Source organism: Echiichthys vipera (assembly GCF_963691815.1).
Source record: "Echiichthys vipera genome assembly, chromosome: 20".
Lineage (NCBI taxonomy): Eukaryota > Metazoa > Chordata > Actinopteri > Perciformes > Trachinidae > Echiichthys > Echiichthys vipera.
The window spans coordinates 20,067,816-20,085,986 of record NC_139845.1 but is presented as its reverse complement, the minus strand read 5'-3'; the positions used below and the strand labels follow the sequence as shown (position 1 = coordinate 20,085,986).

General features: G+C 39.4%; 1 pseudogene across 1 annotated transcript in view; it reads right to left on the bottom strand.

The window, feature by feature from the left end:
- LOC310962604 (cytidine monophosphate-N-acetylneuraminic acid hydroxylase-like) overlaps nucleotides 1-9,833 on the bottom strand; it is a 78,068-nt pseudogene extending 68,235 nt beyond the window's left edge. Inside the window, exons 1-3 of the transcript in view lie at nucleotides 9,628-9,833; nucleotides 9,457-9,548; nucleotides 8,931-9,040 (exon numbers count right to left, since the gene is read on the bottom strand). The product of the transcript in view is annotated as a cytidine monophosphate-N-acetylneuraminic acid hydroxylase-like (transcript). The remainder of the gene's footprint in view (nucleotides 1-8,930; nucleotides 9,041-9,456; nucleotides 9,549-9,627) is intronic.
- Between the last annotated feature and the right edge of the window lie 8,338 nt (nucleotides 9,834-18,171).

The window sequence follows — 18,171 nt, the reverse complement described above, 5'->3', positions numbered from 1 at the left end:
TCTGACTTCTTTATAATATAATAGAACTAGATAGGACTCTTGTGTAGTGCTCAAAGCGCTATACATTTGAAAAAGGTAACAGCAATATCTCTTTCCAAAAATCATGACTTTGCTACACTGAACTGTTGTGAGCAGTTTCATGTAGAAACTATTTACTTTCTACTGAACTTCAGCCACAAACCTTATCAGGAAGCATACTGATGGATGAGAGGCTCATGCTTTATCACAGCGCAAGATGAAAACTGTCCTCGGTTGAACTGTAATGTTGCATCGGTTACCTATAAACTAATCTCTACAAGCTAGCCATGTTGGACCAAAAGCCTCTTGTGGATGTATACACTCAGTGTGTCGTTAAGTGAAAAGAAAATTGTATGGAAGTTAATCTGTCATCGGATTTTGAAATTAATAAGCCACTGAATAAAACATCTGGGAACGCAGAAAAAAATCTATATTCTAGATCATTCTTGTGATTAGATCAGGGGTGGGGAACCCATGCACCTGGAGGGCCACTGTCCTGCATATTTTAGGTTTCTCCCTGCTCTAACACACCTAGGTCTAACGGTTATTAAACCACTGACAAGCTTCAGCTGCTTTAAACGAGCAGAGCATTCAAATCAGGTGTGTCAGCGGAGAGAAACTTAAAACATGCAGGGCAGTGGCCCTCCAGTAGTGGGGTCCCCCACCCCTGGATTAGATATGTGATACTATGGGTGACAACTTCACATGACAGTGCTTCCATGAGTATCGCGTCATAAAAACGTCACATTTCTGAGGAGTTTCTGGTGAAAAGTTAAGTTTACAGTCTGAATGAGTCAGACTGAAACACTACCTCCAGCAGCAGGTGTCTGTCAGCTCCCAGCTCCCACTGGTGGTAGCTACAGCTGCAGATAGACACAGCTGCTCGGGTTACTTTCATCAGCAGGAACCTGTGTGTGTTTCCCCTTTGAATATGATTTACAATGTTATCATATTCCATGTAGAAACATAACGAGTACCACTGGTGACAGTACCCAGGGCAGCTGCGTTTATCTATGGCTGCTGTCTGGTTCGATGCTCTACTCATCAGGAGCCGATCTGCTCCTTACCAGAGCAGTTAGCAGCTACAGGGGTCTCCCGCTGGAGCTGCAACTGCAGTTTAAGGTGGTGGTCTGTTTTCTTCAGTTTGACTGACTTTAAACATCACTTTAAATCAGGAAGTAACCAGTGTATCACTAAAGCATCGATTATTACTGTTGTGATTGGTTCTGGACAGTCTCTCCCTCTCCTCTTTAATCATTGTTTTTCGTCTCCCTCTGTCTGTGTTTTTCTGTATGTGCTTTCTTTCTGTTTTCTGGTTTGAGTTTGTTTTCCTTGCAGGTGATTCTTGTTGGCACTAATCACCTGCCACTCTGTATATCAATCCGGTACTGAGCCTCACTCAGTGCCGGATCATACCCTCTACTTACCCTGATGTCTCCCTGTGTACCGGTTCCTCTTGTGTCCATTCATCTCGTCAGTTTGTATCTAGTTCTTTGTGTTTTTCCTTTGTGTTAGTGCACCTTTTTGTAAATAAGTTTTATTAAATTTGTTAATACCGTCTCCTGAGTTCTGTCTCTGCATTTGGGTCCCCTCCTCCGTCGTCACACATGACAATTGCATTTATATTTCCATAGTATGTGGTTGAATTAGCAAAATAGCTACTTTTGCAGCAGAATTTGGCCTATTGAATTGTTTAACATTGAATTTTTTAACAAAGAGTTAAATTCAGATGCTAAACATTAAGACATATACTTCCAATACATAAATATTCAGTGCTAGAACTTCAATTACTTTTAATTTCAAGATCAGATTTACTTCCATAAAATTGTTCCTACATGAATCTGTTCACAACAAGTCTGTGGATTATCTTGAGTAACAGATCATGATTCCTGGAAAGAAAAGTTGTTGAGTTGTATAATGTATTTTTGTTGTTTTGAGCACTACAAGCCAAGTGCAATCTAGTTCCATTATATACAGAGAAGGCAGAAGTCGCTATGGTGGATATCTCCAACACTGGCCTTGGCATGGCTAAAGAACCAGAGGGGCGCTGGTTCAAATCCCACATCTGGACCAAGTATGTAGGTGGACTGGTTGCTAGAGAGGTGTCAGTTCAATTCTTGGTAGAGCTACTGCCCTGCATTTTTTAGGTTTCTCCCTGCTCCAACACACCTGACACTAATGATTATCAAACCTGTGACAGGCTTCAGCTGCTTGATAACAAGCACATCATTAGACTCAGTTGTGTTAGAGCACGGAGAAACCTAAAACATGCAGGGCAGTAGCTCTCCAGGAGCAGGATTGGGCACCCTTGTTCTACAGGGAACAGGAAAAATATATATATATTTGAATTGGGGTGGAATGTCCCTGGCCCCATTTTCCGGCGTAAAATCACCCTAGGGTCTTTTTCAGCAAATACACTTATCAAATAAGTCATCAAGACGAATTTTTTTGTCTAACGACTATTAACGGAGATATCCCGGACAGTTGCTAACAATCGCTAACAGCAGAATGCGACTAAAATTGATTAGCACGGGGCAGCAGGATGAACGCATTAAAACCGCTAACCACTAATACTGCTCAAAATAACCCCAAACCTCTGCAGTAGCATAAGAGTCCTTACACATAAAAGCACCAATTGGCTCCTTGTTTTTGGATTGCATTTGGTAATTGACTTGAATGGACTTTACTATGAGAGGAGCTGGTACCTAGGACAGCAGGTAATCTCTTTAAAAAAACTTTTAATAAACTCTGGGTTCACTAACTATGTTGTTGGTGCTTCTGTTGATGTGTGAGGACTCTTAGCATGCTTCTGCAGAAGTTTGGTGTTATCTTGAACAGTACTAGTGGTTAAAAAAGCCGTTTGAACATGTTCACTTTGCTGCCCCAAGAATATCAGTATTAGATGCATTCGGCTGTTAGCGACTGTCCGACATATCTGCGTTAATAGTTGTTACACAAAAAAATTGTCTCGATGGCCTTTTTGAAGATTTGCCCAAAAAAGACCCTGGTATGATTTTACGCCGGAATTTCACTTCAGTAATCCAATCATATTTATTTATATTTATTTAAGTCATCAACTCTAGTGATATTTAAAAAATGAAAAGCATTAAAAATAGCATGCACCTTTGTATTCAACAATGATGCATGTGTCCATTTCTGTGTGCACACCATCCATCAGGATCATGAATCTCAGGTCTTCGTCAATCTGATGGGAGTCCAAGGGAGAGGATAGTGACTATTTACAGTACTGTGATTTTTACTGGTCCAGATCTCAAGTACATTTCATAATAACAGTCTATATTCAAAATACACATTTCATGAAAGAGTTGTTTGTCATTGCCCTTTGACCAGATGTGAGAAGCAGTGAGTTGCATTTTGCCAGACACCAAAGGGAACAACATTGATGTTGGTCAGCTTGACTTGGCTTTGCTCCAGATACCTTTTGCATCAAGACAAAGAAAGGGACATGTGAGTAATAGCTACTTGAAATATATTGAAATAATCGGTTTTAAAATAATAGATGTAAAAGGATTAAACAGAGCTCCATCACTTTACTAACCAAAAGACCGGTCTTGATGTGTCACCAACATAAATGGGGATATCAGGCCTCCTCTCTGACAAGTCTTTCAGTGTGGGGTAACTGGAAAAGACACAGGACAGATCAGCTGCAGGGCACTATACATTCTTTTACAAACTGTCTAAATGTCAACTCTCTTAAGTCAAAACTCAAAAGTAAATTAAATTCCCTAAACACCATTAGGCACACCAGCCTCTTGATGCACCATCCTATGAGGCAGCTTTCTCAATCTGACATCTCTCCATACATCAAAGCCTTTGAACACCCACACAGGTGTTTTCAGTTACTCTGGCTGATTAGACCTCTGCTTGGGTTCAATGTGGACGGAGCTTTCATGGGAATTGATGAGGTCACATATCCATGTACCATTAAGAATGATAAAGCTGTAATTTGTGCTTCCTTAACAGGTCTAACAAAGCTAACAGGAGACTGAGGAAGATTTTCCCCCTAAATTCCACTGAGCGTGTGTATGCCATGTTCTGGCAGCACCGTGCCTTCCTGAGCAAGTCATTAGCCATTTCAGTCAGTGCTTGTGGTTACACCAGGCACACAGGGGTGTAGGTGCAACCGGCACCCAAAGCCTGGCTGCCTTTGTCTCTGAAACAAAGCCCTGCCATGCCTTCTCCCCCACAAATCACACCCAGGTGTGATTCTCCAAGGGACCCCCAAACCGTTCATTGGCTGACTTGACCTCTGGCGATGACATCACCAGGGATTATATAAAGTGTAGCACACAACCTGCACTTCCTCTTTTCTCTCGGCCTCTCTTCCTTCGCACTCAACTCAACGCGCTCCTGCGGATCCAGGAGACCAGCTGCCCGCTGTCCCCTCGGCCCTGGACCTGGCCTATGGCGTAGGATCACCAGCAAAGGTTAACCAACCGGTTATCCTTAACTGAGCATAGCAAAGAGCAATCTGAGCTTCCTCTTTTGCCTAAGAGCAACCACCAAGACAAGAACCTTTCTTCAACCAGCCACTGGCATCAAGCAACGCAAAACATCTCCCATCTCATGGACTGGTTACTAATCACCAACTGGGCATTACTACATGTTATAGGACTTCATGAACGGCTAGATACAATTGTAACTTTGTCATAACCTGAATAAGAATTGAGATCTCCAGGTTGCAGGCCTTGGTGTAACTTAAATGTTCACACCTTCTCTGCAGGGGTCCAAGCCCCCACCTCTCCTCTTTGTTTTACACACACACACACACACACACACACACACACACACACACACACACATTTGCTGTTAGCTTTAGTTAGTTTATTGTCTGTTTTGTTTGTTGCATTTATTAATTTGTTAATAAATGTTTGTGTTTACCATATGTCTGTTTTTTCAATATTACACAAAGATGAATGAGCCTCTACTAAGAAAAGAACTTTTAAATCCTTCAACTGATTAAACTATGACATTTATCGGTGTTCAACCCTTAATTAGTAGTTTAATATATTTAATGAGACTTTAATATTAGTTGTCACTCCGTCTATGACTGTGGTGCCCCGAGGAACTCTGGTTTGACTAGAATCATTTTTAATATTATCTTTGATAATTATTGGTGATTACTAATATTTACTTGATTAACGATAAGTTTATTGAGAATACTCAATCTCATAATCTGAACGTGAGTCAAGACCCTACATTTAATTGGTTCTCCGTGTGAAGTTTTTAATAAATTAAAGTTATTAATTTTTAGTAATTTTTCTTTATTAATTTTCTTTATCAAATATTTCATTTGATAATCACACTATTGATCCAATTTAAACCTAAAGTACCTACAGTGGCATGTCTAAGAAATGTCCATGACTGTACAGGTTATCGATTGATCTCATGTTAGTTGTAATTCAGGCTGACACTGTTATAAGAAGTTTGTAATCACGTTTTTAAACTGCATGTAAACGCAAGTATTACCTACAGTAGATGACAGTAGAAGACAAGAGTACCAACACAGAAGCTGCTGTAGATGGGGGGAATATTCTAAATATGGCTTACACTAAAACTTTTTTTAGGTGTCTCCCATGCATTAAGTTGCTGCCTCCATCCACTGCAGCACATTGATTAGTTACCATCTTGGTACTCCAGTCTGCCTCTCTAAACTAAGAGCATGCTAACTGTCATCTACTGTAGGTTATACACGGACTATACCCCACTCTCAAAAAGCTGGACTATCGCTTTAAGATATGAAGTGTTTTATGTTCTCTCACAGACTTCATCAGTTGTTGTATTAAGTTGCCTTATTTAATGGCCTAAAGAAAGAATTACTTTGTGACTTTTATGTTAGAGTTATTCAAGCACTTATTCACACATGAGACCAAATGTCAAATTGCCATCGGATTCATATAACATGGGCTTGTCTAAAGATTTGGTCTCTGCTAAAAATGGCAGTGTTAACATCATATTGTCAGCTGAGTCTTGGAAAATGTCAGTAAGGGGCTATTTATACTTAACATCCGTACTGTGCCCAAAAACGATTCACAGAACAAGAGTAGTTCAAGCACAGTACACTTCCCGGCCATGGCACAGTTGTGGCATAGCTCGATTGCACATGTACGAGCATGAGCATTGACAGCGGTCCTGATGTCTATTTATATGAGACTGTTCACTGTAACCGACATGTGTGTTTACTGCAGATTTGGTCAGATGAAAATATTCAAAAACAGTTGGACAAAACAAAAACTCTGAGGGGTGATGACGTATAAGCAAGGAGCAATTGAGCCGAGGCCCGGACTCTAGAATAGTGTGAATATAGGCCGGACCTGAGCTGCGAGGGAGGAGGGAGGAGGAACAATCCAGCTTAAAGCATGGCACGGATCATATGAGCCAAGTGTGAGTACACCCTCATATATGAGGTTCCTAACTAAACAGAAAAGACATGTTAGTCAGGTGGGAAGAGTTGACAATACACAATGTTGCTGTGGTGATATGGATGAAAAGATATTATTAAAGGGGGCAACATAACTTATTTATCACCAGATAGTTTACCTGAGGTGGTCAGAGTGCATATGGCTGATGTAGATGAGATCTGCTGCACACAGCCTGTCCATGGAGTCTGCTGGAGGCTCATGGAGAAGCCACCACCCTCTGGCGAATGCAGGACCCTTCAACCATGGGTCGAACATGAACCGCCTCATTCCCAGCTGCAGCTCCATGCATGCATGGGTCAAGTACGTCACCTGGGTGGGAAGTTCACAATTCTGTCGTGCCACAATGGACAGATCTTACAACCCTAAAAACCTGTGATAAGAGGTGGCTACAGTCCAAGTGAGGTCTCATAAAATCATCACTTCTGATGTGAAGTTTGAAACAGTTTATCATGGTTAACTAAAAAACTGGAAAAGTCCAATGGGAGTGACAGAACATTCTTGTATCATCTGGGAATATCTCCTCTAGTTATACAAATATCTTCTGCAGGGTTACTCAAAGGTCAATTATTGGTCCTTTACTGTTCTGTAGTAACATGTTACCATTGGGTCAAGTTATTAAGTTTTTTGCTGACAATACAAGAATTGATTCATAAATCTATTAAATCTCACCTCCCTCTCAGCCTGCCGGGCAAATATAAGGTCCTGGATGACGAGTAATGTTTCAAATGTTGAACAATGATAAAACTGAAGTGATGGTGACAGGGACTGGATAGGACAGATGTTAGTTTCTCAGGGTTGCTGCGCACCCATGAGACCAGAAGCCATTTTTAATTATAATGTTAACTTTTCTAAACATTTTAGCAAACCATTACCAAATCAGTTATTGGTCAAATCAAAAACGTTGTCAATATTAGATATTTTCTTCCAGAATCAGATTTATCTTTAATGGCCAAGTACATGTACAGACACAAGGGATTTGACTCCAGTTTGTTGTTGCTCCCAATGTACATATGTAACAAAGTCAGCATGCTAAACAAAGATAGACATAAACATCTGATATAAATATTTATATATAAAGTATATATATAAATTTACACATTTTTGCTGGACTGCCCAAGAAATCGATAAACCCCCTTCAACTTGTGGAAAACACTTGCCTGGGTCCAGATGTTAGAATCAGGTTCATCATCAGGTATTGTGACATGAAGCTGCCATTTCTTGGCATACAAAACAGACCAATGAGCAGCGCAGGGAGACTAGTCATTAGCCAATCAGCTCCATGGACGGGAATAACACTGTTGTAAAGCTGTGTGTTTACATCACTGGCCAATCACAACCAAGTTAATGAAACGTGTCTAGGTCATAGGGGTCGCTATGATCCACTGTAGCCTAGTCCGTTTCTACCGGACCCCCAGGAAGCGTGTGCTTCTTGAGCCACTTAGCAACTTTCATAGGAACTAACAGGACTCCGACTTGAACGCTGTATGCATGACTTGTTTCACTATCTGATCGATTTGGTTCAAAAACATTTTATAAAATCAAGAATAGCCACACGATTGAATTAATTTACCCTTATTCAAGTTAGCATATAGCTAACGTAACATAACATAAGAGCTTGCGTACACAAAATCTTTAACACTACACCTTTTCAGTTTAAATATCTTGGCTATATCTTTTCGGGGGTGAACACACCCAAGTTAGTGTGCAGCCAATGAAAGTCAAAGTGTTTCTCTTTTAAATGCAGAATAATTCATGAATTTGATAAATGTTATACAGTAACACTATTTTGTTGTCACATTGCAATAAAGAGGAATGCAAAGATCTCTACACTGGAGAAACAAAGCAACCACTGCATAAACGCATGGCCCAACACAGGAGAGCTAACTCCTCAGGCCTGGACTCTGCTGTCCACTTACATCTCAAGGAGAAAGCCCACTCCTTTGAGGACAACAATGTCCAAATCCTGGACAGAGAGGACAGATGGTTTGAAAGAGGAGTAAAAGAAGCCATCTATGCAAAAGTAGAGAAGCCATCGCTAATCAGAGGAGGAGGTCTGAGACACCACTTATCTCCAATTTAAAATGCTGCCCTTTCATCCCTTCCCAGGAGATTCAACAATCTAACCTCAAAGAACAACTGTTGACAAATGGCCTCCTGTGACTCCAACTACTGTCGTTATAACCCAGTAGAGCACTAACATAATCAAAACCAACGGCTGTCCTTGGCACATGGAGCACAAAGGTTTCCAGTTACATGATCAGCCTTGTGCATGCCTGCACTAGAGGTTAAATACCTGGATCTTTTTTGGACCAGTCCCAGTCTGGTCAGTTGCATAAATGAACTGATGGTGCCTCTGGGATGAGAGGTTAAACGTCTTCCAAGTCCAGTTGCTTTAGACTTAAATTTATTTGGGGATAATGATGACCTGCAGAAATGAGAACATTCACAGGCTTATAGCAGAATACATACTTTCACCTCTCCTTCCTGGAGCTCCAGAGGTTCTCGAGGGTCAGCCAGCCAGGGGTCGACGGGGCTCAACTCAATCAACTGAAGGCCCCCATCATCCAAAATCTCTACTTCTGTATGTGAATGACAAACATACACAAGCTATTACCATTCAAAATCAATAGTTATTGTAATTACATTAGAAATGATGGATATCAGTATATCAAAATGAATTATGGTTTTCAATATACTGCATACAATGTATTTTATCCATATAATGTAGTTTGATCACACACTCTGATTATGTTCCTTCAGCCCACTAAGGTTGCCCGAATGTTTACCATTGCTATGGCAACAAGGGCCAGCTGGTTAGCTTCAAGACAACAATAAGCTATACAATTGCAATTCTGCATTTTATTATAATAGTCCACTCCATACTCAGTGTAGTATTTGTCTCACATGTGACCCCAGAGGGGCTCCATAATACACAGACCAAACATAAAAATAGTAATTTATTTTAGACTCACAACATCAGACAACACAAACTTACCGAGCTCGTCCTGCAAGAAGCTGTCTGGTGGGTTCACATATTTCATGTTGGAGACATTTAACTTCCAGTTGTGCTTAGTGCATTTAACCGTCCTTTAGGGAAAAAAAGCAGCCTGTCAGTCATGACAAACATCATAATTCCTTCTCTGTGCTTTTGCTAGAACAATCTCACCTGCCGTCCAAGTCTTCGATGTCTTTGATGAACAGCCCTCCTTGGTGTTTGCATTGGTTCTTGCATGCTTTTAGATCATTCTTGTTCTTATATATGATGTAACATTTTCTTTCTTCTGAGCTTTTCTTGAAATTAACTCCCTCTTTGAGTTAGCCGACTGCTTCAGCGTCTAGTGACAGCAACATCTTCGCTCTTTGTCCCGTCATTTTTACCTACATAGACACCAGATGAAATACAAATTCAGTTCTGAGTTGAGCTGAAATTTAAGCACAGAAAAGTTAGCACTGAACCACCTCCCCTGTAGGTGAATAAGGCACATGCTTCTGAAACTAGATATATTTAAACACTGCAAAGCACCAGTCATCCAGATCTTAGCGTGGGTTGTGCCGATATGTGTGTTACATGAGCCTCAGGGAGATGCTGCTATTTAAAGGTAAAGTTTAAATTGATTTGAATATCGTTAACAATTAATTCACTCATTAACAGTATTGGTAAAAATGTTAAAGAGGTCCTATTATGCTAGTTTTCAGAATCATATTTGTATTATATGCGTCATCTACAAAAGGTTTACATGCTTCGATCTTTAAAAAGCACATTATATTTCTCATATTGTCCATTGCTGCAGCACCCTCCAGCATCTCTGTGTGAAAGGCTCTGTCTGAGTTTCAAGTGACACCAACAGCCACTCAGTATCTTGGATGGAAACAATCCATAGGAGTATTAAGTGTGTGTGTGTGTGTGTGTGTGTGTGTGTGTATGTGTGTGTGTGTGTGTGTGTGTGTGTGTGTGTGTGTGTGTGTGTGTGTGTGTGTGTGTGTGTGTGTGTGTGTGTGTGTGTGTGTGTGTGTGTGTGTGTGTGTGTGTGTGTGTGTGTTTTATCAGCCTGCACAATGAGTTCCAGATCTGAAGGCTAACATCTGAGAGACGGGAGAGAAGAGAGTATGATGGGCCTGAATTATAAAAACAATTTGTTCATTAGACTTGTATTCAGCCCATGGACCAAGATAAATGTGGGGCTGACATAAAAAAAACAAACAGATGTGAAGTGCAGATGAAGCTTGTGCCATCTTGGCCAAAGTTTTCACCCACAGTGAACAATAAAGACGACCAATCAGATCAAAAGTGGCCAAAAATACACATTAAATTTTGCAACATCAACTTAAATGGCTTGTAACATTTTCCCATTAAACTACTCAAAATATAGAAATAAAATAAAGTCCCTGTTGTTAAAATTAACTGCAAACTGAGATATCAGCCTAAACTGGCTTCAATACAGTCTCAAGCAACAACTCAACTCAGTTGACTTAGACATTTAAAAATTGGCTTGCAACACAAAGCACTGTCATGAATTTTGATTCATGAGTTTTGACCTGGTTTGGGAAGGCCCTTACAGACTCTAACCCAATGTCCAGTTCTTCCACATCTGTAGAGATTTTCATATAGAAAATGTGTCACATTTGTGGCTATGGAAAGGCTGCAATTTGACGTCCTGTCTATGTGAAACCGAGGCGTATTATTACTCCTTTCCAAAAGACGGCTTTCTGAGGTAGGCATAAACGTGATGTGAAGTGAAGGCCAAAGTTGGACGTACAGTGATGTACAACATATGTGTCTGAAGAAGTTAGCCCTGTGGTCTGATAAGTCAGGACTTTCTCTGCCGTGGTGATCAGAATCTCAAGGATTTCACAGGCTTTCCTGTTGCTCATCACGTCAGTCTCTTGTTCCTGTGGTGAACTGTTTCCTGCTTTCACCTTCACATCATCGACACCTCTGCCCAAGTCACACCTGTGATGCCGACCCGTATCAACTCTCTTTACATTGAAATCGAGCTGCCAATGAGTGTAGGGTCTGAGCCGACACATTAGGGTCCAAAATCAGGCTGGCAATATACTTTGGGCTGTCTGAAATTGCGGACCAGGCTGCAAAAAAGGCAGCTAAATTACCGTCTGCCTATCCAGTGCAAAAACACCGAATGACACTAAGATGGATAAAAAAACAGAAACTCTTTCTACTCTTATGAAAGAACAAACAAGTTTTTTTCACACCTTGAGTTCACACCTTTTCGACCAACCCAGACCTAGTGCTGTACTGGTGCTGGTTCACTGTTGGTTCAACTTGGGACACTTCTCAGAACCTGTTTTCCACAGGCTACAGAGCCTAATGCCCACTTGAAGCAGAACAGCAATATACTTTTATATACATGTTTATGTTTGCTTGCCGAGTTGTTAATAATTCTAAAAACTTAACTTCTGTTAATCTGTTACTTACTTACTTTCTTACTTAATCTGTTGATTAAGCATACTTAAAAAGACGTGTCTCTTTAGAAAAGATGTTGATTTTGACAAAAAAAAAGTACTAAAATACACAAATTTTAAAATCACAACATTTGTGCCGGTTCAAGACCAGCAGAGAGTTGGTTCCACTGTGGAACCAGCTTTCTTGACGAGAGCCGGTTCTTTGGCTGTCGAAAAAGGATGAACCGGTTCAAGATTGGGCACCGGCTCTGAACCAGCCCTCAAAATGTCTTGGTCGAAAAGGGGTATGGTTGTGCCTGCAGAGTAATGTGAGCAAGTAGCTCCTGGGCTCTCAGCTTGGGGCTGTGTTCTTGTGTCTTTTACTAGCAAATGTGGTATAGCAGATTGACCTTTTGTTTTTCATGTTTACATTTTTCATTTTATTTTTGTTTATTCTGTTACAGCTTAATTGTAAGCCTCTACCTTGGACTCGTTTTTTTTTTTTTTTTTTTTTTTTTTACATATTTGCAGCATGGACATTAAAACATTAAACACACAGACACATATTGTTTTCTACAATATTTAAACAAGACATCTAAAAAAAGTGCAACATATTCAACACACAGACATACACATCAATAAACACTGCAGCAGCATCCACAGTCTCCACATTAGGCTTTAGATGTTGAATTCATATTACAGTAATGGTGATTCGGTAAATACCACTAAATCCAAAACTTTAACATCTTGTGTACACAATAATCCATGGTCCATCTCTGCAAGTAGCAATACAGACGCCCCCATTTCCAAAGAACACACTTCCACTGCAGAGTCTTTATTATGCCTGGATAGAATTTTTGGAAGCATCCTCTCCAAAAAGGAATGGTGCAGATTTTGTTCTAATTTTTTAGACAGCCACTAGAGCGCAAATCATAGAGCTTATATTGCACCCCTCACCACGGGTCCCTGTGTGGAGCTCAACCCGAAGTTGACCCAGTAGTGATAAAATAATAACCACTAGAAATGGCGTGGTTATCTAAATACTCCCATCACTGCTAGCGCACTCTTTCAGCCTCTTGTTAAGGCACTCTTCCAGCCTTTTATTCATTTTTTATTCATGCTCTTACAATCATTCAACAAATGTAAAAGAACACATTCAGCTTATGTCTTGATTACTTTTAGGTCTTGATTTCCTTGTTATATTAGATTGGTTTGAACATCTGAAAACTGTCTTTTTGGAGAGATCAGCTTGGCTACGTAGCACTCTTATGCCTCCATACAGTGGTCTCTCACTTTACCTTGAGACGATGTTCAGTGCCAAACTATAAACTTCACACAGATTATTTTGTATTCCGTCAAAGCTCAGACATGTTAAGGCAAAAGAAAAAAGAAAGAAAACTTTAAGATTTTATACTTACCCAAGCTGATGTCTTTTTGTGGACTTCTCACACAAACTGTTGGTAAAATCCTATTGTTGACTAACTTGGAGAAAAGGATGGTCCGGGAGACTTGATGAGTTACATTGAAACATTCAGTGACACTCGATCCAGGAGAATTATGATTAAGCTCTAAAAGTCGACCAGTGTGTGACCTCGTATAGCGCCATGCCAACTCCTCTTACTTCCTGTCTTACTTAAGCTAACGTTAGGAATAACCGAATATGGTCCTTCCTTATCCATCTACTGTACATGCAACGATATTACTGGAGCCTAAACACAATTCATGTTTACTTAAACAAAATTGCTGCAGACACATTCAACACATCTCTAGGGTCAGACAGTCTGATCAGATGAGAGGCAGAGTTCACTCTATCATATGTTGGTGTGTGTTGTGTTTAGTCTCCCTTTGTCCTTGAAGGAGTGTTATCAATGCAGCTGTTTTGCAGTCATACAGGGGGACAGAGAGTCATGACCTGCTGCTGTTGTGTTGTTTACTGACCCGACTTTGACATGCAGTACAACTGTTTTAATTAAGCACAGCATAAGAGCATTTATCACCCATAACTGTACGCACCTTGACTGGACAAATTATTATTATATTATATTATTAATATATATATATTATATTATAATATATTATATTCTGATATTATTATTATATTTATTATAATTATATTATTCATTATGGTACAGATTTTGTACTGCATTCATTCTTCACCAAAAACACGATAAAGAATTTAACCAAAGCAAGTGCCCTAGTTCAGATTTTCCAGGTCAAATACACAGAACTTCACATTAAGGATTGGCCCAAATAATCAAATATCTGGATATCCGGATATTCAATCATAACGTAGATATTCGGTTTTCAATTTGAGTATTCGGCTTTGTTTTTTTTTTCACATTCCTTCAAAAAATAATGGTTTAAATTCATTCATGCTCGCTCTTTTTTCTCTTTTCTGTCCTCATGCTTGGTTATTGTGTGCTTAGTAGAGAGAAGCTGCAATAAATTCACTAAGTTATTGTTACCAACATTAGCTGCTCCGTTTTAACAAAATAGGCTTTAAAGAAGTGCATGCAGGCTGAAATTCACTGCGATGTTTGGAGCATTAACCACTTACAAGCCGCAGATTCATGAATTCCACTGAAACACTGCAGCTTGTTGATGTTGGCGACATGGAGTAAAGTTGTTGTGTGTGTGTGTGTGTGTGTGTGTGTGTGTGTGTGTGTGTGTGTGTGTGTGTGTGTGTGTGTGTGTGTGTGTGTAGAGGTCTGTGTACTTTAAATGTCGCAGACCACTGTTGTTCTCGGGCGATTGAATGAATTAAAACACCATCTACGACAGGGGAACTGGCTGAATGGCTGCTTCCAGGTTCAGGCTTTGGCTCAGTTCAACGCACCCAAACTGTCCAAAAATGTGTGAAATCCTCATAAAAAGTGTGAACATATTTATGCGAGTGTCTCAAATGAAAATACAGAAGGAAATTTATAATTAGATACATGGGTACATAAGACTTGTTTAAACTCAAAAGCCTTCACTTTCTCCAGGAATTTCAGTTTATATTTTGTAGACGCATCATTTTTTTGAAAACATGCAGAGGCATTATTCATTTGAACAACTGAAGCATTATTTACTTTTATTATGTGATTGGAAACTATACTGCTACACCTTTATACTCAGTGATGACATGTATCAACATTTTGTGCATTTTTCAAGCTGTGCATGGTAACTTTGATAGAATGATTACCAATTGCTAACGTCCATTAGGATATGTCCCCTGTTCTTTGTTTACTATGAATGATAAGGAAACATAAGACAATTACTTTTTTTAAAATCTTTAACAGTGCTTGACTGTTTAACAGTTTACATGTTTGAAAGTATAGTATGTAAAGTATCTATATAAAAAGCAAAAAATCCTATCTGAGAAAATGATTTTACATATAAAAAATATTCCCATATTAACAACAATGAGGTTATAATAATTATATAACATTAAAACCTCTTTGTTTAAACTATACACTAAACAGGCTAGAGTCAGCTCTGTTATTTGGCTGTTTATGTGTCCCCTGATTGAGTGATAGTCATAGTGCCACGGCTGACAACAGGAAGTCAGCTTTATGTGTCATACATCATCGCATTTTGAGGGGCTTGGGATTCTTGAAAACTCACCAAAATTGGCACACAGGTCAGAAGTGACAAGAATTGCAAAGGTCGGCAGTAATAGAGCTTTGGTGTGGCCAGTGGCCCTCATAGCGCCCCAAAACACAGGCCATGGTTAGGAAAAAGTTATCCTGATGTTCACGAAATTTGGTAAGATAATTGCTCTCATCTTGAAGAACATATTGACATTTTCGATTTATTTTCGCCTTACAAAAAAACAGACCATCTTGAATTTTGTGCTTTATTTTCATTTTACGAACATGTTTGAGTCCTTTAGGATGCACAAAAATGCACAAAACTGTTGCACTTGAACACATTTTCAGCCCCCTCGAAATACCGAAAAAATTGGAACACACATGAAAACCATTAAACACTGTGAAAATATACAGTGATTTGGTTCATGTGTGTTAAAGTGAAATTCCGGTGTAAAATCATCCCAGGGTCTTTTTTGGCAAATACACTCATCAAATAAGCCACTGAGACATTTTTTTTTGTGTAACAACAATTAACGGAGAAACGTAGAGTCAGCCGAATGCGGGGCACTATGGTGAATGTATTAAAACAGCTTTTTAAACCACTAATACTGCTCAAAATAACACCAAACCTCTGCAGTAGCATGATCAGAATTTTTACACATTAACCAAAGCATCAATGGGCTCCTTCCTTTGGATTGCATTTGGTAATTGACTTGAATGGACTTTACTATGAGAGGAGCTGGTACAGGGGCCAATAGGTAAGTCTTTAAAACGCTCTTCTAATAAACTCTGGGTTCACTAACTATGATGTTGGTGCTTCAGGCAGTACTTTAGTGTGTCAAGGTAGGAGTTAAAGTAAGAACTGAAATCAATAAAATTAAGTTTCTGGTTTGCAAATTTAGTGGTATTCATATAGAATCTACCTAATAATAAGAAAATGATCATTACATACAACTTTTTGATGGGAAATATATTTTCAAAAATACCAAAAAATAAATAAATAAAATTTGAGTTTGAGTCGTATACCTAACTTTCTGTTTAAAAATAGGCTAATTTCATGCCACAGTGTTTGACTCAAAGAGCATTCCCTAAAAAAATGCTGTGTTTCATCTGTGATGTGACAAAAGGAGCAGAGAGGCTCAACATTTAACAGATATCTTACAATAACAGAATAAACAGGATAACAGCTGTGCAATCATTTCAGAGACACCTCTGGGGAATAACCATGTTTTTTTCCTATTTTAAAATACAATGCATCTTTGCATTAATTGCCTTATACATATATTATTAGTTTTATACTGAAAAAAGGATGTGAGTTTCTTATATAAAGCTCTGGTAGAGAGGTTTGCTGAACAGTATCTCTGATTGCAGATGAAAGCACCCCCGTCCCCCGTCGAGGGGAGAATGTCACTTTTACCTGTCTTTAAAACTTGAGAGCCCTTATCTTGGCCCAGCGTCAAACATGCGCACCGCCCCTTAACGTATTAGATGAGTATCACATTGGGGGCTGAAGAAGAGGGGCCACTCCGGACCTCTTGCGTCACTTGGGATTGTGAATTCATATTGAATTATGGACTGAAAAAAAGGCATGAAAATGAAAAAGCAATGTCCTCATTGTTTCCTTTTTAGTTGTCATGAAATGAGCAGTCTTGAAGAAGAAAATGAAGATGCAGTTTGGATGATCTAATATGAATTTTATTTCCAATAATGCAGCTATGACCTTTAGATCCTTTATTAATGCATAGTGTTTTCTTTAGTGGTGAGTAATTGCAGAGCTTTATGTATTTTCCTGCCACTTACCCATGGATGTATTTTCTTGCATAAAATGCATAACTGCAATGCATTGTGGGTGATATCCACCACTGTAGTGACCATCGATCCGCTCGATCTCACTAGTGATGTCCAAATAAAGCTTCATGAAGCACTAGTTGGATTTGTTGACCCCACTAGATGGAGCTCTTGGTTTAAAGAAAAGGTCTTTATGAATGGTGATTCGGTGTGTTTTCAACCCTTTGTGGAAGAAAAAATGCAAATGCTTCATGAAGCTTCATTTGAACATCACTAGTGCCCAGTTCTGAGCAGTGATTGGTCGGTTTTTGGCTGTCAATCGTTGCAGCAATGCCTGCAATAGATGACGGACCTCCTTTCTGCGGGCACCGCATCTAACCATTTGTGGGTCTTGTGAAATGGTCGCAGCCTTGTTACGGTGGCACGTATAGTAGCGCCACATTTTTACATAATATGAGGCACCCATCACAATATACTATGACGCCCTATGTGCAGCGCATGTTCTGCATTTAGGGAGGGGCAGCCCTTTACTTGACCTACATAATGTATTAAATGTATATGTAGCTTAAGTTATGTAACAGGCATACTTATTATTGTAATTATTATTGACAATTATTATTATTTATAATAATTTTAAAGGTTTGTTTTTATTTTCAAATACAAACAACACAGTGACACATCTTGACCCCTTTAAAAAATAGGAAATAGGGAAACATATTTGAATGTACAATTGAGCTGTAAAATCAGAGTTTTCGCAGCCAGTTGGCTTGTGCGCAGGACAAATGTTCTCATTTTACAGCTAAATGGTACACTCAAACATGTTTCTGAAAACACGTAATGCAAGCAATAGGCAATACAGTAAAGAAATGATTGTGATTTGATCAACGCTGCCTGGTTTCACAGTTTGATTGGAGTTCGGAGCAGTTATTGACTCTGCGTCAGAGACTTCA